Here is a 23707-nt window from a genome sequence, read left to right as displayed (position 1 = left end):
CCAAACCACTCACTCCCCCAGCCGTCATGTTGCTGGTGCCACAAGGAGCTCCAGCTCATTGCACCAGTCACTGGTCCAAGCAGACACATCCTCAAAAAGCAGTCAGAAAATACCATTAAATCTTATTCCTGTGATGGTCTCAATGCCAGCAAGAAGAGTTGGGGTGACCTTCCTAGGCAAAAAAGCCATTTGCAAGCATCAAAGACCTAATGCCTGGTCTTGTCTAGCACAGCCCTATGGACAACATGGCACACAACAGACATGACATGGGATGCAGATGTCCTACATCCCAGTGTGAGGCTCCTCCTCAACCTGAGCTTTTGAGAGCTCAAACTGCAAGGCTATTCAGGAAGTGAGGAAATATTTGCCTGCACCCAGGTCAAGAATACTCCTGCATTCCTTCATGAAGTGTCTGAGGAAGAAAAGCTCAAGAAGGAAACAGCCACTCTGAAGGCAGGAAGACACTACCGTGCAGTGTCCAGAGCAGAAGAGCTAAGCTGTGTGGAAACAGCTGCTGAATAGTAAGAGGTGAGATCCCCTGAAATGCAGGGCAATCTACAAGCAAAGCCAAAAGGATGTTATGTTTATTAAGAAAGGGAACTCACAAGCAGAACAAAATCAACAAGAAACGCCACAGGACTAAGCTACAGCAATTTCTAGAGCCCTACAGAAAAAGAATCAAGAGCCTGACATCATTCACAACCCATCATCCCTCAGTTACCTTCCCTTCTATAGAACTGCCTGAAAATAAACTTTCTTATCTCCTTCTTCACAAATTATGAGTTTAGGGGCACACATCCTTCCTGAGCAACAGGAACAACAGGTATTATTGTACGGCTGCAAAACAGGTATGCCACTAGCAAATACCCTGAACTCCTCCTTTTTACCATCCCATTTCTTCCCTGCCAGCTCAAACAAGGAACATCATTCCTGTTTTATGGGCATCTGATCTAATGGTAAATAATGACCAAGCTGCTTTAAATTCGGTTGTCCTGTCACATGTGGACAGAGGGCATCCTTTTATTAAGGATGCTCAAACAACTTCAAAAAGGAAAGTCACACTAAAATTCCTGTCACATGATTTAAAAACTGCACCCTGTCATTCTATTTGCTTATCACACCCTTGCAATATTCCCTCGAAATACCCTTCTGACTTTCCAGAATCCTATGTGCAAAATCAAATTTAAAAAAATCATATCCCACTGGCAGCAGGCAGGCCTCCTTCTGAAATCAAAAACTACACAAAACAAATGATCCCATTCCCAAGCATCAGCCTGTCTGACTCAGTCATTCCATGTTGTATTTTTCAACATCAGCCATGAACCAAACTGTTCTCCAACCTGATGTTATTACTTAGAATTTACACAAAGCATTTGTTTATGATTTCAGAGTATATTTGCACTGAACACCTGATTCTCCTTGTGTTTGCATTAAATACATCATGAGCCCTGCCATCCTTGCTTTTCTTTCCCAATGACACAAATCCCTATTATTCATATATACAGTTGGGTAATTTTTTTAATTTTTGTGGTGCTTTGGGTAGGGGTGGAACATCCTTAACCAAGAAAAGACAGCAAAATGCCAAATACTGACCATTTCAACTGAAAAACAGGAGGGAAATGTATACACAAACCCATCATTGTCATCAGCTATGGCAAAAGAATTCTTTTGTGTGTCACACAGTCATGCTTATGGCCCAGTCAAAGGCTGTAGGTTCCAGAGGAGCTGAGGAATTCATTTGAACTTGCACAAGGTCTGTTCTGTGCTCTCTCTCACCAGGAGCTGGTGGTGTGTGATACAACCCGAATTCAGCTCCATCCTCCTCAGGCGTACACTGGGTTGCCTAACTGAGGAATCAGTATTAGTCTCACAAGTCATCTTATCCAGGAAGAATTAAGACATGGTACAGGAAAATAGTGGGTGACTGAGAAGACCAAATCCCATTGATATTTGATAACTCAGAGTAAGATCTTTTCAGGAGCCAGATTTAAAACACGCCAGCTCTACACATGCACTGGGAGAGCCACAGTGAAGACAGCAGTGCAGAACTTCAGCTCAGCTTGGCTCTGCTGCCAAACTGTGCCCTCTAATGAAGCTGGGGTTCCTGCTCTGGGGAAAAACCCTTGTCAACAGCAGCCAACCTACCTGCTCCAGTTTTCAAAACAAACAGCATGGTTTGGTTCATGTAAGCATTAGGTCAAAGGATGGCTAAAGAGTCAAAGTGAGCAACCCAAAAAATCTTAGCCAAAAAACCCCTTAACCACAAATCCTTTCCAAGAACACCACTTGAGGTTGCTGCTTACTGTTTCTGGTGTGCTCAGCACTGTGTGCCTCGTGACTCAGATGCAAAAAGCCAGAGAATTAATCACACCCCTCTCAAAGCCGATCTTCCAAGTGCGTACCTTCGGATCTCATAGTCTCCACCCACCCATCCTCCCAGGTTTGGAGTTCCATGAAAATACCCCCAAGCTATCACAGTGGTCTCCAAACTGCTTCTCAACAGCCTTTCACCAAAGCAGCAGCATAATAAAGATCACTGCCCCGCTGGGCAGTATCCCTGATCTCACACCATTTTTCCTCCTCTATGTCCAGCTATGGTTAGTTGTCCCACATGAGTAACTGTGAGCTTTGGGACAAGCATCATCACACAGCCATCATGATGGCTTTATGGCTCCAGGCTTGGCTTTGCTGATGCTGTCAGCCACCACCACTCAGCCAACAAACATTAACCAGCAAAGATCCACTAAATTGGCCACTTACAGACCCCTCTCTCACCTCTGAGATCTCCTACTTAGCATGGACTTATTCAGGAAGTATTCCCACAGAAAGCTTTTACTCAAGGTCACACAAAGTAAGTGAAAATCAACTCAGGAAGCCCCACAGTGATGGAAATGGATTGTCCAAGTATTGCATCCACAGACTGGTACAGCTTTCCAATACTTGTTGATTTGCTAGGATTTTTAAGGCATGGCCTGCTATTCCACCTGGGGACATCTTTCCACTTCCCTGGAAGTGCAAAGTCTAAATCAGCAGGGAGTGACACCTTTCTGCTGGAGAGTGTTGTCCTGAAGGAAGACAAGGTGGGCTTTGGAAAGATGAAACATTTCTGTCTTGTGAAACCCATCACAGGGCTGTTCCATCTTGTTCATTTCCATATTATTTCCAAATCAATGAAATTTTTAAGCATCCAGCACTGGGCAAGAAGAATGAGTTCACCTGAATTGGGTCACAGAACTATGTGCTTAAGCCTGTATGAACCTAGTTGAGATAACATGCCTTATCTGGACAATGTGTGGGTTTTGGGGTGGAAAAAATATCATACTGGAAAATGAGTTAAAATATACTTGGGTAACATAATAGCCCTGTTTTCCAATTTTTTAATAAAATGACATAAATCTTCAACTGCAAAACTTTTCCCTACAATTAAACAGAAAACTTCAAGTGCACATCATGGCACTATTACAAAACACAGCATCATCAAGGCTGGAAGAGACCTTCAAGGTCATCCAGTACAATGTCAATGCAGCACCAGCACAATCACCCCCTGAACCATGCACCCAAATGCCACATCCAAACACCTCTTGCATGCCTCCAGACAGCCTTTAATTTACACAAAGGATATGCCAAGCCAAGAAAAGCAGGTGTTTCCCCCTGTGCTCACTGTCCAATAAGGAAAAAGACAATGTGAATAAAGCCTGTGTGCTGAAGGAGTGCAAACATAACAGCTCAGTTACCAATTCCAGTGGCATTTGTGGATACTTAGCCCTCCTGTATCAGGTCCTTACTACTTGAAGCAGGAAATAATCAACAGGAGACTAAGTCAGAAGATAACATTTTATTATGTGACATAGTTTCATTGAGGAGTAATTGCTTTCTGAATTCAGTGCTGGAGTTTGAGGTTGCTTACCATTTTTCCCCCTTTCTAGTGTATATTTACTCTGCTAAACTCACTTTAACTGCATTCCACAACAGTTCTGTGTTTTTGTTGTTTGTTTTTTTTTTTCATTCAAATTATCTCCAGATTTTCTCAATAATATGATGCAGTCACTTCCAATGAAAAATGGAAAATATGCTGTGGCAAGGGTCAATTCCATCTGTTTTCCCTCTGGTATTTTATGCAGGTACTCACAGCCCATACACAATACACCACTTCACAGAATGTTTGCTGTAAGTGGGTTTATGCTAGAGTAAAAAAGTTCTACTTTCAGAAACACCACTAAGTTTTTACAAGATGTTTTTTGGAGTCTTCTTTTAACCCTAAATGGGCAGCTCTGCTAATGAGCCTGCACAGGACCAGATGGAGATGCAGAACTCGAAGAAAAAATGTGGGCTGGTGTTATGAACTGGGTGGGGCCAGACCCTCCTAGGCCACCCTGTTGTATCTGGGAGCTGGGCAGAGCCTTGGAACAGCCACACACGACAGTGCACAGGCTATTTTCAGCTGTTATGCAGTTATGTGAAAGAGGAAAGACTATTTCCACTTTGCATGTATTTATATTTTGCCCCTGACATTTCTAAATTCTGACTTCCCTGAAGCAAGATTTTCTGCAAAGAGAGGCCAAATATCATTTTTTTCCACTGTTTTTTATGAAAACATATGAGGACATTCTAGTTTGTGCAGCACCTCCAATGAACTGAAAATACCGTGGAAGACAAAGCCTTGTAAGAACCAAGATGAGACACCAAAAAGATATTTGTGATGACACATACTCGAGCAACCTCTTTTTTCCTCTTTTTTTCCTTGATTTTTCTTTTTAAGTTTTACTTGTGTCTGCTTTTCAGATGGCTACTCTAGGAGCAAGGAGTTTTCTGGGCAACATATCCAATACAAAGAGAAAAATACAGACACCAAAACCCAAACATGAGTGCATTGCAACTGATAGCTCTTTCACCACTGACCCCAGAGAACACCATTAGATTTAATTCCAGTGACTTCCAGTCTAAAATGTTTAGTTTAAAATATTTCCGTGCAGCCCAGTAGCAGTTGTTTCACCCGGACCTCCAGGTCCTGATTAATTGCAGGCATTAAGTGCTGCAGACCACCTCATAGTTTAGTAGGATCATTCCTCCAACTGAGGAAACCACAAAACTTCAACAAAAAAAAGGCTGAAAAGTTTCAACAAGCTTAAATAATTCACATAACCCAGTAAGTTGTACATGTAATTCAGAGACCATCCTGCTGAAGGAGGTTATAAAGAGAACAGTGTGCTTATTTGACAATGGCAAGGAGTGTAACAACCACTAGACATAACAACAACTAAACAGCAACTAAACCCCAAACTGTTATCCTACTCAAGTTCCATGTTATACCATGCTGGATTCACCAGGGGCAGAGTAAACAGCTGTTGTGGGGCTATTTTGGATGTGGTACTTGGGTGCTAGCTGGGGTTAAACCATGACACTAAAGTGACATGGGTGGAACTGGAGATGGAAGTGCAAGAGCAGTGCTTGAATTGCAAAAAACCACTTCTCTTCTAAAGAGGAACTTCCAGTTAACACTGCCAGTCATTTCATTTTTTAAACTGAGGAAGCATCAACCTTTATTTTATGTGAACAAGCCACATTCCTGCATACTGCTCAAGACCACTATTTTTTCACTCTGAGTCATTACTTAGGCACACCCTGGAAGAAGCAGGATACAATGAAAAAATGGAGAAAGAAAAAAAAACAACGGTGTGGCAATGACACAACGCTCAGTGTCGCCAAGTCAGCAGGGCTGGCCACCCAGGCACCATGGAAAACGCTCACCAGAGCCAGAGCTGCCTGGCCTTTGCAGCACAGTCACAAAAAGGAGCAGCATTTCCTGACAGAGCCCTAGTTCAGACCTGCTGAGCTGAGTGCAAGCAGGACTCCCAAGTTTCTCTTATCACAACAATATTTCACTATGCTGTGCCAGACACCTTGGACTCTGCACAATCTTTCCTCAGGGAAGTGTTAAAAAATACTTTACAAGGAGAATAACATTGATCTGGATTTGGTTTGAGAGGTTTTCCAAGTAAAACTAGTTGCAAAGGGATTTTAAAACTTACACTACAGCTCAAAGACAACATCAAGAAAGATTACTTATACTGACAAAAAGGACCAAATTTTTCATCCATGACACCCTGTCTGGTGGCAGGAGAAACATGGCCTGTGAAAGCCTTCAAGCTCACTCACACAGAGCTCAAAACTCTTTTTCTTTACACAGAAAATCCTTTTTTTGAGGGGCAGCATTGATGCTGGTACATGAATGTTTCACTCTTTCCTGCCTTAATTCTATTCTTTTATTAATACAGTCTATCTTTCTGTCCTTATCAGGGTCCTGAAAACTTCCTAATCTAAAAATCTGTGAGTGGTGCAGCTGGGAGAAACCAGCCTGTGACCACTGCCCAACACAGACTCCTCAGGCTAACCTTCATCTCCTCCTTCACGCTCTGTTGCTGTTTATTTCCACTCATTTATGCTCCTTCAGTACATTCAGTTCTAACTCCGTGTGAAATGCTCCACTAGAACCCGAATAAATTTTCTGTATGGCACTGCCCTTGCCCTGTAGCTGGGTAAATCTATCCATAGGGAGGGAGGAAAGCAATCCTCCCTCCCCATTCCCAAACAGCAGCTTTGGAGCAGTCATGCAGTGTGAGACCGCTAGAGGCCCCAGTAAAACCATTTAACTTCAGCCCAAGTGACTAACAACAGGGAAATATGCTGAAATCCCATAAGTTGTCCTTCTGGAAAGCACAAGGCTAAGGATGACCACGTTAAGAGTGTAAAATGTGGATGCAGATGTCAGCACCGCCTTGTGCTGATAGTGGGAGATAATGACACCAGGCCAAGATGGCTTGGGCAGGCTCAGTGCATCTTCAAACATCATAAACCTGTCACAAGGAAAGTAATTTCATGCAATAAATTAGCTGGACCTTAGACTATCTTCACAGTGCTTATTTACAACATATCACATCCTCACCTGCACTGGTTTACAGTGAATCTGAATACATTTTTGATGGGACCTAAAAGCAAAGTAGTTTGACTTCCTCAAAACAAATGCAAATTGCCTTACAGCAAAAAATGTGATGTGAAACCTTTTCCAGCTCCAAAATAAGCCACAGATCTGGCTCATCTACAGGGATTAGATTATCACTAACACAAACAATTTGATTAAACAATGTTTTCCCATATGTTGTTTTCACACACAGCACTATGGGGCTGCAGGGATACTCTTGAGGTTTGCTTGCTATCTTCAGCCCATTTAATCCTTTAATGAATTTAAACTGTAGCAAAAGACAAATGGACTGCAAGCGTTCAAAACATGTAGTAGTACTCCTGGGAGGGAACAAAAGATCTCATTGTACAGCTCTACTAAGTTCATCTGGGGCTCTGGTAGAGTCTCTCTTTTCCTCCTCTTTGAACAGAAGCTGAATAGAAGCAGGAATGAGAATTGGCTCTGCCATTACCCCACTGCCAGACTTGTCTCTGTGAATACATTGAGGCTGCATGAGAAGTTATTCACTGACAACAACATGGGCTCTCTCTCATTTACCAGTCAATAGACACGTCTCTCAAAGGTCAACTTCATGGCCATCTGGGAGCACTGGCTGTGGTGGAAAAAGGCTGGATGGTGCAGGGTCAGAACCAGGGATCAGACCGACACTGCAGCCTGAACAGCTGCAAACTCTTTATTCCAGAAAAATAATACCCATGGCTTCTCTGTCTTTCCAAGACACATGAAGGAGTTCCTGCTGATCTGTGTATTTGGCATAGCTCTGGTACAGATCGAACAGCCAGTAGCTCATTTCAAACTCTTATTTTAAGGGCAAGATGTTTATGTTATTTATTACCAGTCTGGAAACATGCTTATTTCAAATACATAGCACATTATATCGCTGTGCAGTGTGTTTGCTTAGCCTCGTGTATCACTTGGAAAAAGAAACCAAACCAAACCTAGACAGCTTTCAAAGCTAAGAGTCAATTTTCCCAACATGTTGCTCATCCTTTGCTCAGAGCAACAGTACCACTGATGTGGCTTCCCATAGCTTCTGCTATCTCCATCCAGTTACAGATTTTGTTCTACCTGTACTACAACCCAGAATACAAAAGCATGTCTCTTTCTATTGCCTGGTCTTGGCAGATAAATCCAAATTTTTGTAAAAGATTACTGAAAAAAAACTTTTTAAAATTGCAATTAAGTGCAAGACAAACAAGACAAAATTCATTAAATTTACCCCAACTTGTTTTACCACTAAATGAAGACCCACTACCAGTGAGTTTAATGATGAAGCAAATTGTTTCAATTAGGAATTCCCCCTCCACTTGAGGATGGTTCTTGCAAATTTTAAACACACAAGATTTTTTTTTTAAGGAAAAAAATCTCTACACAAGTTCTGTTTCTGATGACACAACCATGTATATTTTATACAGGCAGCCTCCTGTTTCACAGACTGCCTTGAGAAAACACATTAAATGCACTTTGAAGTTTTATTAAAAGTATGAGTGCACCATTAAGAACAATTGTGTCACACAATAATATCTTATAGTGTTGCCCTAATAGAAAAGCAGAAAGGGGCAGCAACAAGTGCAGTACCATCTTCCAAGCATTTTGGCAGATTCTCCCTTTGGCTAAGTCTGTAGTAGCAACTATTGCCTCAACTACAGCCAGGAATAAAAAGGTAGATATTAAAAAGTACTGATACTGGTCAGGCACTGACTCTGCAGAAGACACTGGGGGTAGGGGAGGGCTTCCTCAGTACTTCTCTTTTTCCTACCTATGCTACTAACCCCTTTAGTCTAATTATGTTTTCAAGCATGTTAGGGACAGTTAGAAATTCAAATGGAGGGATGTCCCTCAAGGTACTTTAATCTCTCTTAATGTGTCTGTATGAAATGGCAGAGTGAAAGATGAGCAGCAGGTACTATAACCAATCACAACACCTCATCCTTCCTCTTCAGTTTTGCTGCTCTTTAACAACACATTAACACTGCCTCCAATTCATTAGTCTTTGACTCAAACTGAAAGTCTCAGGAGTAGATTTGGCTTGTTTTCACCCAGATTATATGTTCAGTGTCTTTGAAACAGTAGATGTGTTCTCTTTAGCTCCTCTGCCCTCAACAGACCACAAACAGGGAAAGAGAAAAAATAACACTGCTTTTCTAAGAGGTTTCTAACCTTGAGCTAAACTACAGAAAAAGTTTCCTTGCACCACTGCAAAATGCCAGGGAAGCCCTGAAGGATAAGAACTTGTGATTTCCAGACAGACATTTCTTTCTGGCCTGGTGTTTGGTGTTTAATTTTTTTTATACTTTGCAATAGCTAAAGCATAAGTGCTCTGTCATATTCAGGGAGGAAACAAGGACATATCCAAAGCCAGTGAGCTAGAGCACATTCACTGCTATTATTTATTTGGAAAAAAACCCCAAACAAACAGAAAATTAAAAAAAAAAAAATAAAAAAAAAAAAAGAAAGAAAAAGAAACCAACACCAAACCAATGGCTCCTACTCAAAACAAAAACAAAGCCAAATCAAACAAACGAAAAATCCACAAACCAGTAAGGCTATGCAAATGCTCAAGTATTGTATTAAAACACACCTAGTTCACAAACAGAACTTGGAATTATCTGCTAAAAATATGCTTCTCAAGTTTCTCATCTGTGTGTTTAAGGCTGACAATTCCATGCTCTGAAGAGAAAAGCCACACAAATATGTCTGTGCTTGGAGCAAGAGCTTTGGGGAAGGTTACATGGGAAACCCTTCAGTTCACTGTGCTGCATTTTCATGATGAACACATGGGGCAAAGCTTCCTCTTCACTCTCAAATACTAAAGCCACATTAAACCAGCTCTAAGACAAAGATGAAACTAAGTCCTCCATGCCTTGCATCCTGTTTTATGTGCATGCCACAGAAGGCTAAGTCATTTACTGTCTTTGCTCATCTAACAGCCAGAGTTCTCTCAGATTAGGGGGATAATATTTGTAAATATCTATAAACTGCTGCTTGCCAACAGCAAGAATTGTAAAGCAGCAATATAAAACACAAACCTTAATTGCTCTGCACCACAATTGGTGGGATTTTGGTATATCTGTAATCTTAGCACAATAAAAAAATTACACATGAACTCAGGGTACTGAGTTCCAAAGCCTTGTATCAGATAACACAAATGACCTTTGTTACCCATGTGCAGGTAGGGGAGAAAGATAAGAATGAAGAGGAAGTTAATTGCATTCCAGCTGCTAAAACCTTGTTATCTTGGTATCTTTTAATTGATGTGGTTTTGCTTCCACATCACCTTCCCTGAACTGCTCTTCTAATGGCCTCAGGCTCTTTCCTCCCCTCCTTCCAATAAGGGTTAAACAGAGAGTGATTCACAAGGTGATTCCTCTGCACCTCTCCTGTCTCTAACAGAGATATTCAAAATGTCCCAGAGTTATATAACGCTGCCAGAAACGTGACTACCTGAAGAACAGGTTTGAATATAGAACATAAAACATTTATAAGACCTATTACATACCAGAACAAAGCAGTGCATCCTTCACAGGCCACAGCAGCCTCTCCCATGTCTAGGAGATACTGCTTGCTTTTTTATTCCTCCTTTCACTTCAACTGCACAAAACAAACCAACAAGAAGAGCACTTGGGAACAATTGGCCTTATTGGTGAGAGCTGACAGTGGAGTTTGATCCACACCCCCACAGGGTTTAATCCCTGGCCTGCCTGGCAGCACCTCCACCCTGTGTTTCAGCAGCAGTGAGGAGGAATCCTGCAGACACCACCAGGAAGAGTTTCATCAAGAGGGAGGACTCAGCTAAGACGACACATACAAATGAGAGCGAGGGCATGCCAAGCCAAGTCAGACTAAAGACCACTGTTCACTGCACCCAGCCTGCCCCTGCAAAGCTGAAACACTTTTCAAAGCACTGAGGAACACATTAGCTTCAATACACTAGCACACACAAAGCCCCAGTCTGGAAAGATGCCTGATCCACCACCTGACTCAAGCTATGAAAATGAAAATATAGCCACAGACTTTTTTTCTGTCATGCATTGGGACACATGAGCCTCCAGATGCCAAAAGGCAAGAAGGCAGATGTCTAGACAGCCCCTAAGGGCTGAATATCTCTATTAAGACATTTTCTCCTTTTCTTTCCTAGTGATATATCCAGTCTGCATGACCCAGAACCTTTTAAAATCCACTGTTACAGCCCTTTTTGCCTTGCCATACAGTGATTTTTACATCTGTGCTGCCTCTAACAGCAACTGCACATTGTGAAATTGGTGTTCAGAGCCCACTTTAAATGCAGACTAAGTTTTAGAGCCCAGTCCCTGTTCTGCCTCCCAAAGACACTTACCAAAGCACATTCCTTACAAGTAAGCCAAACAAACAGAAAAGTGTTTAGATAACTAAGGGGTTTCCTTCTTGTTTGAAAATAGAGGCGTGACCAGCAAGTGTGAGCTCCTGCAGTGTCACCCAGGGGTTCAGATGCAGGCAGCCAAAAAGATGAGCTCTGATCACATAGGACATTGTTGCATGTAAGAGGGAAGACACAGAATCACTCATGCCTCAAGGTCATGGGTTAAAAAACAAAACAAAACAACGCTGTGAACAAAACCACAAAAAAAAAAATCCTCAACCAACTAGAATGACTTATCAGGGACAGCTCTAAAATCAGGGATATGTTTCTAGAAACATTTCAAGATTAAAGCCTTTTACAAGAAGCAAAAAGGTAGAGTTTGTAGCTGCCAAAGGAAAAAAAAATAAATAATTTTCCACTGAATTGTACTTCAAACAAGGATGTTTCATTATTGACTCCAAGAACATGAAGTTACCTACATTCACTCATTCAAACACTACTACTCTGGTGCCAGGAATGCAGCATCAGCAGACACAACCCAAACATTGAAGAAACCAAAAGAATTACCTTTTTACTGACAGAGGTCAGTCCAGGGGTAATCCTGCACTGAAAGGAGCAAGCACCACAATAAGAGACAATAATTAAACAGGAAATTCTCTGGTAACATCTGTGAATTTTTTGATCCAACAGCTATCACCGGATATTTCCTAGCCAATTTCCCAAAAACTTATGTTACTTGGTATGAATTATCAGAAATTAAGCTTCATATTAAAATGAAAGAAAACAAATTGCAGTTATGGTATTTTTAACTCAAAGTGTTCATATTGCAGGTTAACCAAAACAGTTTCATCTGAATTACATCCCTGATCCCTGACATTTGAACTGCCCACACTGGAGACTGGAGAATGAGAAAACTGAAGAAGGGGATAGAACATTATTCTTTCTACTCTTTATCCTGATTTAACTAGAATTGCATCCTGAAAGATACTTCCAGTTTTTCTAATGACCCTGTTATTCCATTTCTACACATACTGTATGAATATCCCCCATTCCCAAATATTATCACAGTAACATTTTAAGCTCTTACACTGTTCTTTCACATACCCTTCCAGTATCACAGGAACACTTCATGTATCTATCAATTCTTATCCCCTATAATATGCAACCCCTGAAATTTTTAATTAATTTCATTAGTATAAATTTTATTGCAATTCCATCTACAGAGCACAGAGTGTATTTATAGCAGCTATCAGAAAAGCTGGGTGTAAATGGTGGCTCAGTCACCCCAGAAACAGTATCTGCATAGCTACACAACCCAAAATAGACCCAAAACATCATCTTCCAACAGAGATGATCTTCTGCAGAAAAAAACCCCTTTCCAGTAAAGCACCAGAGCTTCCTCCTTTATTTTAAACACTAATCAGACACCCAAGACACAGAACAGCTTGGAATAAGAGTTTAAAATGTGTAATAGTTTCCTCTCTTATTATAGAGAGTTTATGTTGCCATGTAGATACCTTGCCTGTGTTACCATATGAGCCAGTTCCTTCTACTGCAGTACCAGAGCTTTTGCTGCAAAGCTCTCTTTTTAAATGTATAGGTTTATAAAAAACCCTAAAAGAAACCCAGTAAAATAAAAGCCTTTTTCCCCTGACTGCAGGAGTCAAGTTTGCTTATCAGCCGAACTGGATCCACACTGCTCACAACAGCCCAAAGACCATATAACAATAAAGAAACAGGCCTAGCAAATTTTAATATTGCTGCTTCTGGATGGAAAGGGTTGTTTTTTTTCCCTTGCTCAATCATTTATTCATTAAGAAACAGAGTTTCAGGGAAGACTAAACTATTCATGAATATGGGCTGAATTTACAGAAGGGTTCACTCGAGGACAACCCCCTGCAACTCACACTGAAACCGAGGCGGGAGATGGAGAGGAACTGTTTCCATTCTGACAAAAACCTTCAGAGGCTGAGCACGGGCAACAAAAGCAGAGGCAACTGAGGGCCCCAAGCAGCCACAATATGGTGGCCAAGGTTCCCAAGAGCCCCAGGGTCACAGCACTGAGCTGGCACACAGCAGATCCATGCTGCAATCTCCTCGCTGCCCGGGAAGGGCAAATGGGAGCGGGCAGCAGCTCCAGGAGCCCCAGCCTGGCTCAGAGCTGCCCCCACCCTGTGCCCAGTTGTCCTTAATTACTGCCAAGCTTGGAACACATTCCTGCTGGGACAGACCCCAGGTCAGGCCCTAATGAAGAAAAAAAGCTTCAAGGAAACACATAAAGGGATGTGCCACTGGGAAAAACATGGGCTGCCCCTTTTCTCCTGCTGTCTTTCCATCAACTCCTTCCCCTGGGGCTGTTGGGTTAAAACACAAACCACACAGGCAAAAAAGAAGCCCAAGGTAAACCACTCTAACATGAGGTCACACCAAACAGTCAAATTATCCTAAACTACCCAAATTGTGGGTTTGTGTTGCTGTAAGACTGCCCCCTGTTCCCAGCCTCCACCCCCATCCCCACTATCTAGTGGAATTACCACGATTTTTCCCTTTGAAAATTTTTTTGGGGGAGAAAAAGTTATTTCCCCATATCTATGCCACCAAATGCAAAAAGAAAGATGTAGATTTTTTTGTTTTCTTTTTGTGTTGTGCTAAAAAAAAAAAATCTGGCCACCACAGAACTGTGTGCACTTCAGTGAGGGTGAGTCTGGGACACATTCACATTTTATTAGCACCTAGAAGCCAACAGCTCTGGGAGCAGAAAATCCTGTAAAAACAATAAATAAACATTCAAAAGAAGCGAAGGGGAAAGGCATTTGTTTGCACACCAGGGTGGGGCAGCAGCAGAGTACTAAAGACATAAATTATTCTTTTTCCTTTCTGTTTAGCTTTCTGCATAATCCCTCTAAATAGCAGTAATTTGGGTAACAGCATCAAATTCCTCTCTCAGAGGCCACTCTGTACATACCCCTTCTTCAAATGCAGTTAGAGCACAATGGGAAGAATGATATTCATTACTTTCTGCTGCTCAGGGTGAGACTAAATCTACTCAACAAGCCTACATGGAGACACCTAAAACACATCTACCAAAATTAAAAGCCTGGGGAAGGAGGGATCTGAAACACTTAATTCCAGCTTTGTTGATAGGCAAAAATAGTAGGAAGTTAGACCCAAAAGTCATTTAATTATAAGCAGGACAACGGTATGAAGTGGCAGCAGTGAAACCATAATGCAACGCTCTGACTCACCTCATGTATGCACAGCAAGGCAAGATTCTCCTGCCTGGGGTATTTTGGGAATCTGTGTTCTCATATATGCTGTAATTGCAGCATTGCAGCCTTCTGAATTAGGCCCAAATAGCTCCTTTTATTATGGTACCTTTACTGAAGAAAAAATACTGTACTGCAGGCACAGTTTCTTACCTAGAAAGTGGCCACTCATACACAAAACTGCTCTTTCAGTACCCACACAGCTTTCATGAAGCATTATACCCAATTAAGCCCCAGCAGGGCTGCCCCTTAGTGATTTCCCAAGAGACTGGATGCTTCCAGCTCTATGGATTTGGACACAATTCGCTATCAGCTTGAAGTGCTGCCCCAATTACCCATCTTGCATCTTCGTGATCCATCTGCAAATTTAGCTCCACCCCACCTGATGATGATAAATAAATAAAAGGTAAAAAATATAAAAGAGAGGCTAGCTGCTGAGGTCAAACTGAGTTTTGCATTTCCCTCATAGAGCAGTTTCTGTGAACTGCTTTTCCCACCTGCTGCTCTGACACCTGGCCAAGCTGGCAGGACCCTCTTCCCAGTCCTGAGTGGGAGCAGCAGCAGCCACTTGGCACAGGAGATCAGGCAGAGGAAAGCCTCCACCCTGCAGCACAGCTTTTTCAATCACCACTCAGCCTCAAGACTTCTAAAAACAAGATCAAGACAATGAAAGATCTCAGTGATATGATGGCAGCCAAAATTGCCTTTTTTTTTTTTTTTTATGTGCACACAAATGAATCAAAAGTTCCTGTCCGATAATGTCTTCCAGCACACAACTCCCAGCCAGTGGCACATGCCAGGCTGGGGTGGAGAGCTCCAGGCATTCATGGCTCTAACTGGAAGAACACCCAGTGCCTGGCAGTATCAAGAATTTTATTTCCTAATTTCCACTCAAAACAGTTGGTGCAGAAAGAAGTGTGTGTGTAAAAATAGTTTATATCTATATATTTCTTATTTATGTGTAAAAAAATATTTGTATGGTTTAATAAAAAGAAAAATCAGTATTTGAGATATCTTTTCTGTTATTGATTCTGGACTAAAGTTCTGACAAGCAGCAAACCTCTTTTTTTTTTTGCAGGATCTCTTGCTTCTCCTTATGCCAGAGAGTTGCTTTAAAATAATAGGGGAAGAAAAAATTAACTTTTAGCATTTTCCCACAGTTCTAACCCCCACAAGCAAGAGCAAGGCTTTAAATACAAAAATAGCCTGGCAAGTGCATAGTATAAACCACATACCATCTCAGGGCCACTGTGTTAAAGAAAACTATTAATATTCAAAATGGGATGTGGAGAAGGTGATAAGGGTTGCACTCGACATATTTCTGTATCTGCTTTTGAAGAACACCGAGTACCTCACACAAAAATGTACCAGGTGCTCTCCACCCACCCCCATTTTATTTTCCACGGGCAGCTCTCCCAGCCACATTGGTATTTGGCTTCTCCTGAAACCATGACAGCTTTTAATCGAGAACAGTGGCTAAGAGAACACATGCTCTGGGGTTTGGAGGGGAGAGGAGTCCCCCCAAAAGCCAATACACAGAGTTTCAGGATGTTAAGGCAGGAAGATGCAGAGGGGCTCACCCCAGCACAAGAGGGACGTGGCTGCCCCAGCTGCCACCTTGCTTGAGGTTTTCAGAGCAATTGCACCAGCAGGAGCTGCAGTGTTCCCTCATGTAATTGGACATTTCACACTCAGAAAGTCCCACATTGCCAAATACAAAAGAGTACAAATTTCCAGGCAGTGCACACTGGTTCTGTGGAGCACATTTTCATTGTGGTTATAGGAAGTTGCCGAGAAGTAAGATCTCAGGAAGCTGAGAAGAGGAACCAGATCTTTGAGGGACTAACCAGAACCAGAAGAGTTGCAATAGGATTGCTAAAACAGAAGAAGTGGATCCCTTACAGGCAGGATTAAACCTTGCACTTGGGTTATAAAGCCAATCCTGTGCTCAGGGGAGGTGGAGAGCTCACACGGAATCTCTCTCCATAGCTGAATTTGAAGTTCCTTTTTCTGCCAGAGCTGGAGGTACCTACCTTTCCCAGGCACTTTCCCCTCTTAAAGCACATTTAAGTGAGGGGTGAAGGCAGCCTCCATGCCCCCCATGCAAGCAGCTCATGTTTGGCTCCAGTGAATAACAGGAGAGGAGAAGAGGGCTCCCCGAGAAGCCGAGGCTTTACTCACTCTGCTGAAGCTGGAAACTCCAACCTCAGCCTGGCTGTTCTGTGCCTGCCAAAAAGCTTTGAAGTGAATTCTTTGAAGTTGGCCAGAAGCAGCTCTGAACTGAGGAGAGCGACGAGGAGGGTGGATGGGGGCCGGCCAGGGGCTTTGATTCCCACACAGTGGAATCTAAGTCAAGCCTGGATTCAGCAGATAAAAAGGGATTTTTAAAAAAAAAAGTCACCATTCATTTTACAGGTAAAAGGAGATGTAAATCCTAACTCATGTTCACAAGATGACCCGTGGGCCAAACTGCAAGTCACAACAAGTGCTACAAGATAAGGAAGTGTGCACTTATTTCAGCCTCACACTGCTGCAAACATCAGCCCTTAAAAAATACCTCTGTGATAGGACTGGATGAGGTACCAAAGCCCTTCACTGTGTGTACTCCTGCAGAAATGACTGACAATTCCCTTAAAGCTCTCTGCAGCATTTCTGCTACAAGGACAAAAGGGGCTTTTAAAACAAGTTTGAGTTTCTCAGGGGCAAGTAAGAGTGGGAACCATGTAAAACTGGCATTTTCTGGAATCCTTCTGCAAAGGGCATCTGTGATCCCTATTTTCAGTACTTAACATAGTATCACACAGACTGTAATTCTAAGGGTTACATCTTTGGAGAGTTGCAATAAGAAGTCTGGCTTAAAGTAACAGCCTGCCTTAAAGCAATCCTGATCCACTGGGACCAGGCAATATATTATCCCTCTGAGCAAGGAGCATGATAATAAAATAAAAAAACAGCTGAAAGTATTACACACTAGAAACATTTCATTCCCCTTATGGTGCCTGAGGACCAAAGGAACAGAGGCAGCAACTGCAGTGCTGAACACATGCAGGCAGTTTTTCAGCAAACTGATGAATGGGAATTTGTGAAGCTTCTGTTGCACAGAGTAAGGAATGAGGCAGAGCAGGCAGCCAGTATTTGGCCCACAGAACTATGAAAATGTTAGACATGATTTGATCCTGCAAAAAAAGTGCAAAAGTTCAAATGGAACCAGTTGCATATAGAAGACTGCAGCAAGAATGAAGTGCCTGAAATTCTGTGACCCTGGGTTTAGTCATACTCAAGTATTACTTCTGTTTTCCCTTTCCCAAGCCCGTATATTCTTCAATACAATTACTTTCCCTTATAATTTAGAACTTATTGTAGAAGTGTTTTCCATTCACTCCCTGACCAGCTGCATGTAACAACCAAGAGGAGAGCTAATTTTTGTTTCACAAGATCTCTTGCTGCATTTTATAACGATTTCTCACAGGCCTTTTTACAAGCCAGTATTTTAAATTATCTTGGTAAGGAAAAGGAACTTGTCAACGCTATTTCCTTTTTATTTGCTCTGCTAATTTAGTGGCTTTTTGCAACAGACTAAATCAAATGACTTTCAATTTTGAAATCTAAAACGCTTTGCAGCCTGCATTTAACATATGAAGATTTAGAGTACACATATTAATTGAAACACAACAGAGCAATGTCTCATAGTGAAAGGATAACATTTCCCTATAACAAAAAAGATGCAGGATTTATTGTACAGCCCTGAGTATAAAGGTTTTTAAGGCTGCTAAAAATGGTGCAACAGTTTCTACATTATTGTATCTCAGCAACTTGTACATCAAATTTGCAGAGCTCACAGACAAGTTGCCATTGTTACTCTATTCACTCTCACTGGGTTGTGGTTTTCTGTTTTGCTTTGCTTTTAATTAATTACTTCAGATCTGCAATTTGAAATCATTTAACAGTTCCACTGGGCTGCTTTTAGGAACACTTCTCATCTCCTTGCCTACAGAAGCATAACTTGTTAGAAATTACATGAAGAAATATTACAGTTCTAGTGCAGGAAGGAGAGCTTACTCAAAATAAGCACAGCAGCAAGTGTGTTAAGCAGAAATATATTTAACTGGCCTGCTGGCCACAGTCACTTACTGAAGCCAGGAACAGCCTTATGCAAAGTAACTTCAGTTAACATGATGTTAAAAAACACCCAGTACTATTTTAAAAACTTTCAGTTTCAACAGTGTTTAACCAGATAAAGTATAGTTCTTAGTACTAAGACGGTTTCCAGACATAAGAATTCTTTCTCCTTTCACCACAACACACAAATGAAAAGATTTTTGAACTAGACCCTGAGCTAAGCCCTCTCAAGTTGTGTATTTAGCATGTCATCAACACAATGAGCCAATAAATTGCTGCCCCTTCCTTCCATGCTTTGTTTTTAAAGGCCTCATTGTATTTTATTTCAGTTTATTTAAGCAAGATTTCTATCGCTGCTGGTACAGAAACAGGCAAAACTTGTTATCTTTGCAAATATGAAAAAAGCCTCTGAAAAATACATCTATATATATTAATTGCTCTGACCTTACAACTTAACAACTTAAAACTTGTTTGTTCACTCTAATCAGAAACCACAAATCAATATTCCTTCATACCTTGACAAGTTATGGAAATGAACATCAGGAGCAGCACTTTTAACATTTTCCTTTTTTTTCCCCTGACAAGCTCCAAGATCAGCAAGAAAGGCAGGCAATACAACTACAGCTGTACAACTATTACTGAGCTTGCAGCACTTTCCTGAACATACGGCCTTTAGGAAGACTTCCACACTGAAGAAGAAACCTTCACACTAATGAAAAAGCTGAAGGTAAATTACTTCACATTGGGAGGATTTCCTGTGACCCCACAGACACTGAAGAACAGATCTGAGAGCTGCTTCTAAAGATTTTCTCAGATCAGCTGCTCAGGTTCTGATGCACACACGGGTGTCAGCAAGTACTGTCTTGACAGACCACCTCCTATTGCCTGCTTTCTGAAACATCCAGACATTCAAAATAAAGACATGTGACTCGTTTTCCCAACCAACTGCTTACAAGGATTATTGATTTCATGGGTCATTAGACACATTCCTGCTTTTTTCATTGTCTCTGCTGCAGAGCGGGGATGGGAGCTCAGCACTTTCAAAATAATTATGAATTTCAGAACAGCAATGACAGGGGAGAGAGGGGAAAAAAAGAAAAAAAAAAAAAAAAAGGAGGGTGGGTGACAGAGATGACATGGAACAGAACACCAGTAGTTTCAGCACAAGAATTCCCAAAATACACCAAGGAATGCTGAGCCCTCTCTTACTTCCCAAAGCACCATAAGGCAACAGCAAACAAGAGGAAGAGTTAGATAAGGAAAGAGCTGCAGCAGAGCTGGGAACTGTGTTTGCTGTTCGCTTCCCTGGTTGTGGGTAAACATCCAAACATTTGCATGACTAACTGATCTTCATCATTAAATGTCTGTGTAAACTCGCCTATATCAGAAGATTTAATCTTCATATACTCAGAAGGGAGAGTTTCGCTGCTTTTTAAAAATTCTCATTTCAGAAGCCTAAAAACATGGGGCACAGACTATTTTATTCTCTGATTACTTTTTGCATGGGGAAACTCAAATGAAATATGGTCAACACCTCAAAAAGCTGAAAACAGGTAACCTACATACCTATATGTAATCCATGCAACAGACACCATATGCAATCCATACAACTCAATAAAAAAGGCCTGGTTATATTATCAAGAACTGTACACAGCCTTTCTCTGCAGCAGCTCAGTACTAATGCTTTGGCTGAGCACTTAGAGCAGGAAGAGGTGCCAAGTGACAATGGGAGAAAAGAACTTTTGTTCAGCTTTGTTCTTCCCACCCCAACCCGCAATTATTATTTTGATCCCCTCTAAAAGAACCAAGTTTGCATTCTGAGCTCTGCTCTGTGTGAATGAAGCAAGCCCCTCTCTCTCTGTAGGAGACTACAGACAAGGGGGAAGCTTTCCTCCCATTCCTGATTGCACAGAACACTCCTACAATCACTGTCATCAAACAGCCAGGTCCCAATTCCTGCCCATGGACACCTTTGCAAACCTCTGCTCTGCTCCTTTGCTGCTCTTCTTCAGGTGCAGGATGGAGGCAAGCTGACAAGTGACAAGTTCCACTGCAGAAATTTCAAACATCACTGAGCCATGCTGCCAGCCCAGTCCCTGCCAGGCAAAGCAGGTAATAAATTACCAGGGCAAATTTTGTCCAAGGATCTTCTGAATCCTTAGGAGAATCCCATCTGCCTGACTCCTCCAACCAATGCAGCCCAAACACGAGTCCCAGCTCAGGAGCCACCTGCAACCACCTGAGAGAGGAAATTGCCACAAAAAGAGCCCCGGCTTCACCTCACCTAACGCCTCTCTTTAAACATGTTCCACAAAAGCAAGACCCAAAATCCACGGTGGGTCTTCCCTATCACTTTTGTTCAAAGAGTTATCATGTTTCAAATTGAGGTAAAAAGAATAATTCAAAGGCACAAAAATCCGATTGAATAAAGTTTGCAGTATTTCTGTCTATTTTCACATCGCTATTTTCACTGAGACCTTGTTCATAGGTACAGATAAACACAAAACAAAAGTGGAGTGCACACATAGAGACATAACATTTACAAGTGAAAGCATCTGGCAACAGTAGCTTGAAACTGCCAGAGCTGTAGAAAGGACTTCAGCCTGCTTTGGAGCTTTTCCTGGTAAAAACTAATAGGCTTTAGACTCAATCTTCTAACCAAAAGTAATTCCTTACCAGCATGACTACAAGAAAAGTCTAAAAATCACCTTTCTTGTTAAAAAGTGTAATAAATATCTTAGACAATACGAATATTAAGCCTCAAATGAAACAAAATGCGTTTGGGGACACAGATAAGAGCCTTTGGCTAAAATAAACAACTAAGAAACAAAAATTATTTCCCTAATGTAAACTGGAGGAGGAAGAAAAAATATTTGCCAGTAGATTCCCATGTTCTGACCTCTGCATGAACTCTAAGTAACCAGTCTGCAATTTCTAACAGCAACAAGAAAGGAAAGTGCATAGAAAGATACTGAAGGATCCCAGTTCTCCCAACTTTTGCTAAGCAGACAGGACACAAGTGAACTGAAGAAAAAAACCCAAAAAAACAAAAACCAAGATCTTACACTGCAAAAAACTGCAGCTCTTTGTAGCAAATCACCAAATTAGTTCACTGTAAGTCACAGATCTGTACATGCCTTGGGAACCAAGGCCTGACTCCAACTGCAAGTTTCTTCCCAAAACCTATGTATGCCTTGGGGTTTAGCTACATTATCAGTTCAAGGTAAAACCAGCTTGATTTAGAAATGCCAGATACTGGATAATCTATCACAACCCAATGTTAATGATTGCCCAGCTTAATTAGTGTTAGCATAATCATGCATCTCTACTCCAAAAGGTAATATTCAAACTATTTTAGGGTACCTTAACATCAGGATTTTCTAGGCTGAAATTAAAAAACAAAGCCCAACTGCACCCACTGAATGTGTCAGAAAAGTTACAGAAGATCTTCAGCAAAGTAGGTGTTTTGCCTTCACATCGTGTTAACAAGCAGTAACTACTCAAATTAGTCTGGATAAACTGGTCTTAAAAGTGGCAGAAATATAAGAATAAGGCAATATTACAGTGTCTATAATCCACTGCATGTTTTTATTGAAAGAGGGTTATTCCTAATAATTAAGAAATTAACCATTGTCACCAACCTCAGGTTCAGCAAGGCACAGACATACACTAATACTTTCTTCTCATATCCCATGGTTTGTAGCAGACAGGTCCCTAGAAAAATCTGGTAAGTTTGGTTTGTTTTGGCTGATAGGAAATAATGTGCTTTTGCTACACAGGTGTGTAACATTCTCATCACATTATTTTCAGTTTTCTTGAAAATAACAAATGCAGAAATTATTTTAAAAAGAAAAATTGATTTTTATGCTTAGAGGAGCTTCCTGTCTTTGCAACTGTAGGAGAAACTGAATGCTGAAACAACCTCATCAACCATCAGCACATTGCTATTGCCACCATGCTGGACTTTGATTTGCTCTATTAAAATGGTGTTCAGAGCATTTAGCTCTGAAATTGGCATTTGATTTGAGGCTTACAGAGATGGATGATGACACTGCATAAGAAACTGAAATAGAGTTAATGTAACTTTTACTATTGCTGCTGCCGACTCTGGTTGACCCTACCCCATTCCTCCTCTCCTTGCACTGCCCTCACCAAGGCACAGTCACCCACTTGACTGCACAGTGAATTTGTTTAGGCAGCTCATTTGGCAGAGAACTTCTCTTCCAGAATAATGGGAATAGCTTTCTGCTAGTTTAGCTATCTCACCCAGCCCAACACGAGGTCAGACACGGGCCAGCAGAGTGAAAGGGAGCAGCTCACGTCACTGGGTGACACGGGGAAGAAGATGGCCATGAGATTGGCTTGGCTGTTTCGTAAGGCCTCACCCTCTTTCAAACATAAAGGAAAAGATCTAACACTCGCCCATTTCAATGGCATTTGAGGCAGGAAAACATTCACCTTCCGCCAACGACAGTCATTTCACAGAGGTGGCATATTTCAGTTATGTAAAACAAGTAAACAGAATCATTTGCTTATCATTCTTCCTGGTGAAAGCTCTACTGACAGCCTACAAAATGATGGCATGTTCTTTTCTGACCAGGAATCTCAAAAGCATCTTTTTCTACAATCCACTCATTCCCTGCCTGCTTGCCTCACTTTCCTGTCTTTTGCCTATGTGAACCAGTTGAAAGACACGAGAGGGGCAAGTGACTCCTTTAGAAAAACCAGACAAATTCAGGTCCTTCTGCCTTAGCACTGTACATGGCTGGACATGAGAACATCCTTTTAGAAAGGCTGTTTTCAAAAGCACTCTCTATTCCAGGCACGCTACTTTATCACTGCCACGACTGAGATGCACAAGGCACTTGCAGAGGGATTATTCTGACACAGCAGGAACAAATCATCTTTCAGCCAGGACCAACAATGAAATGAATGAACCAGTTGGGAACCCCGATGCAATTCATTAGCCAACCTGCACTACTCCTTAGCAGAGGTTAGTACAGT

General features: G+C 41.6%; 1 protein-coding gene across 6 annotated transcripts in view; it reads right to left on the bottom strand.

Moving 5' to 3' along the window:
• The window catches only part of LOC129121606 (receptor-type tyrosine-protein phosphatase eta), a 74375-nt gene that overhangs the window by 28618 nt on the left and 22050 nt on the right, over positions 1 to 23707 (bottom strand). The window lies entirely within an intron of this gene.

The sequence above is a fragment of the Agelaius phoeniceus genome, chromosome 6, assembly GCF_051311805.1.
Source record: "Agelaius phoeniceus isolate bAgePho1 chromosome 6, bAgePho1.hap1, whole genome shotgun sequence".
Classification (NCBI taxonomy): domain Eukaryota; kingdom Metazoa; phylum Chordata; class Aves; order Passeriformes; family Icteridae; genus Agelaius; species Agelaius phoeniceus.
This window is presented reverse-complemented; position numbering and strand designations above follow the sequence as displayed.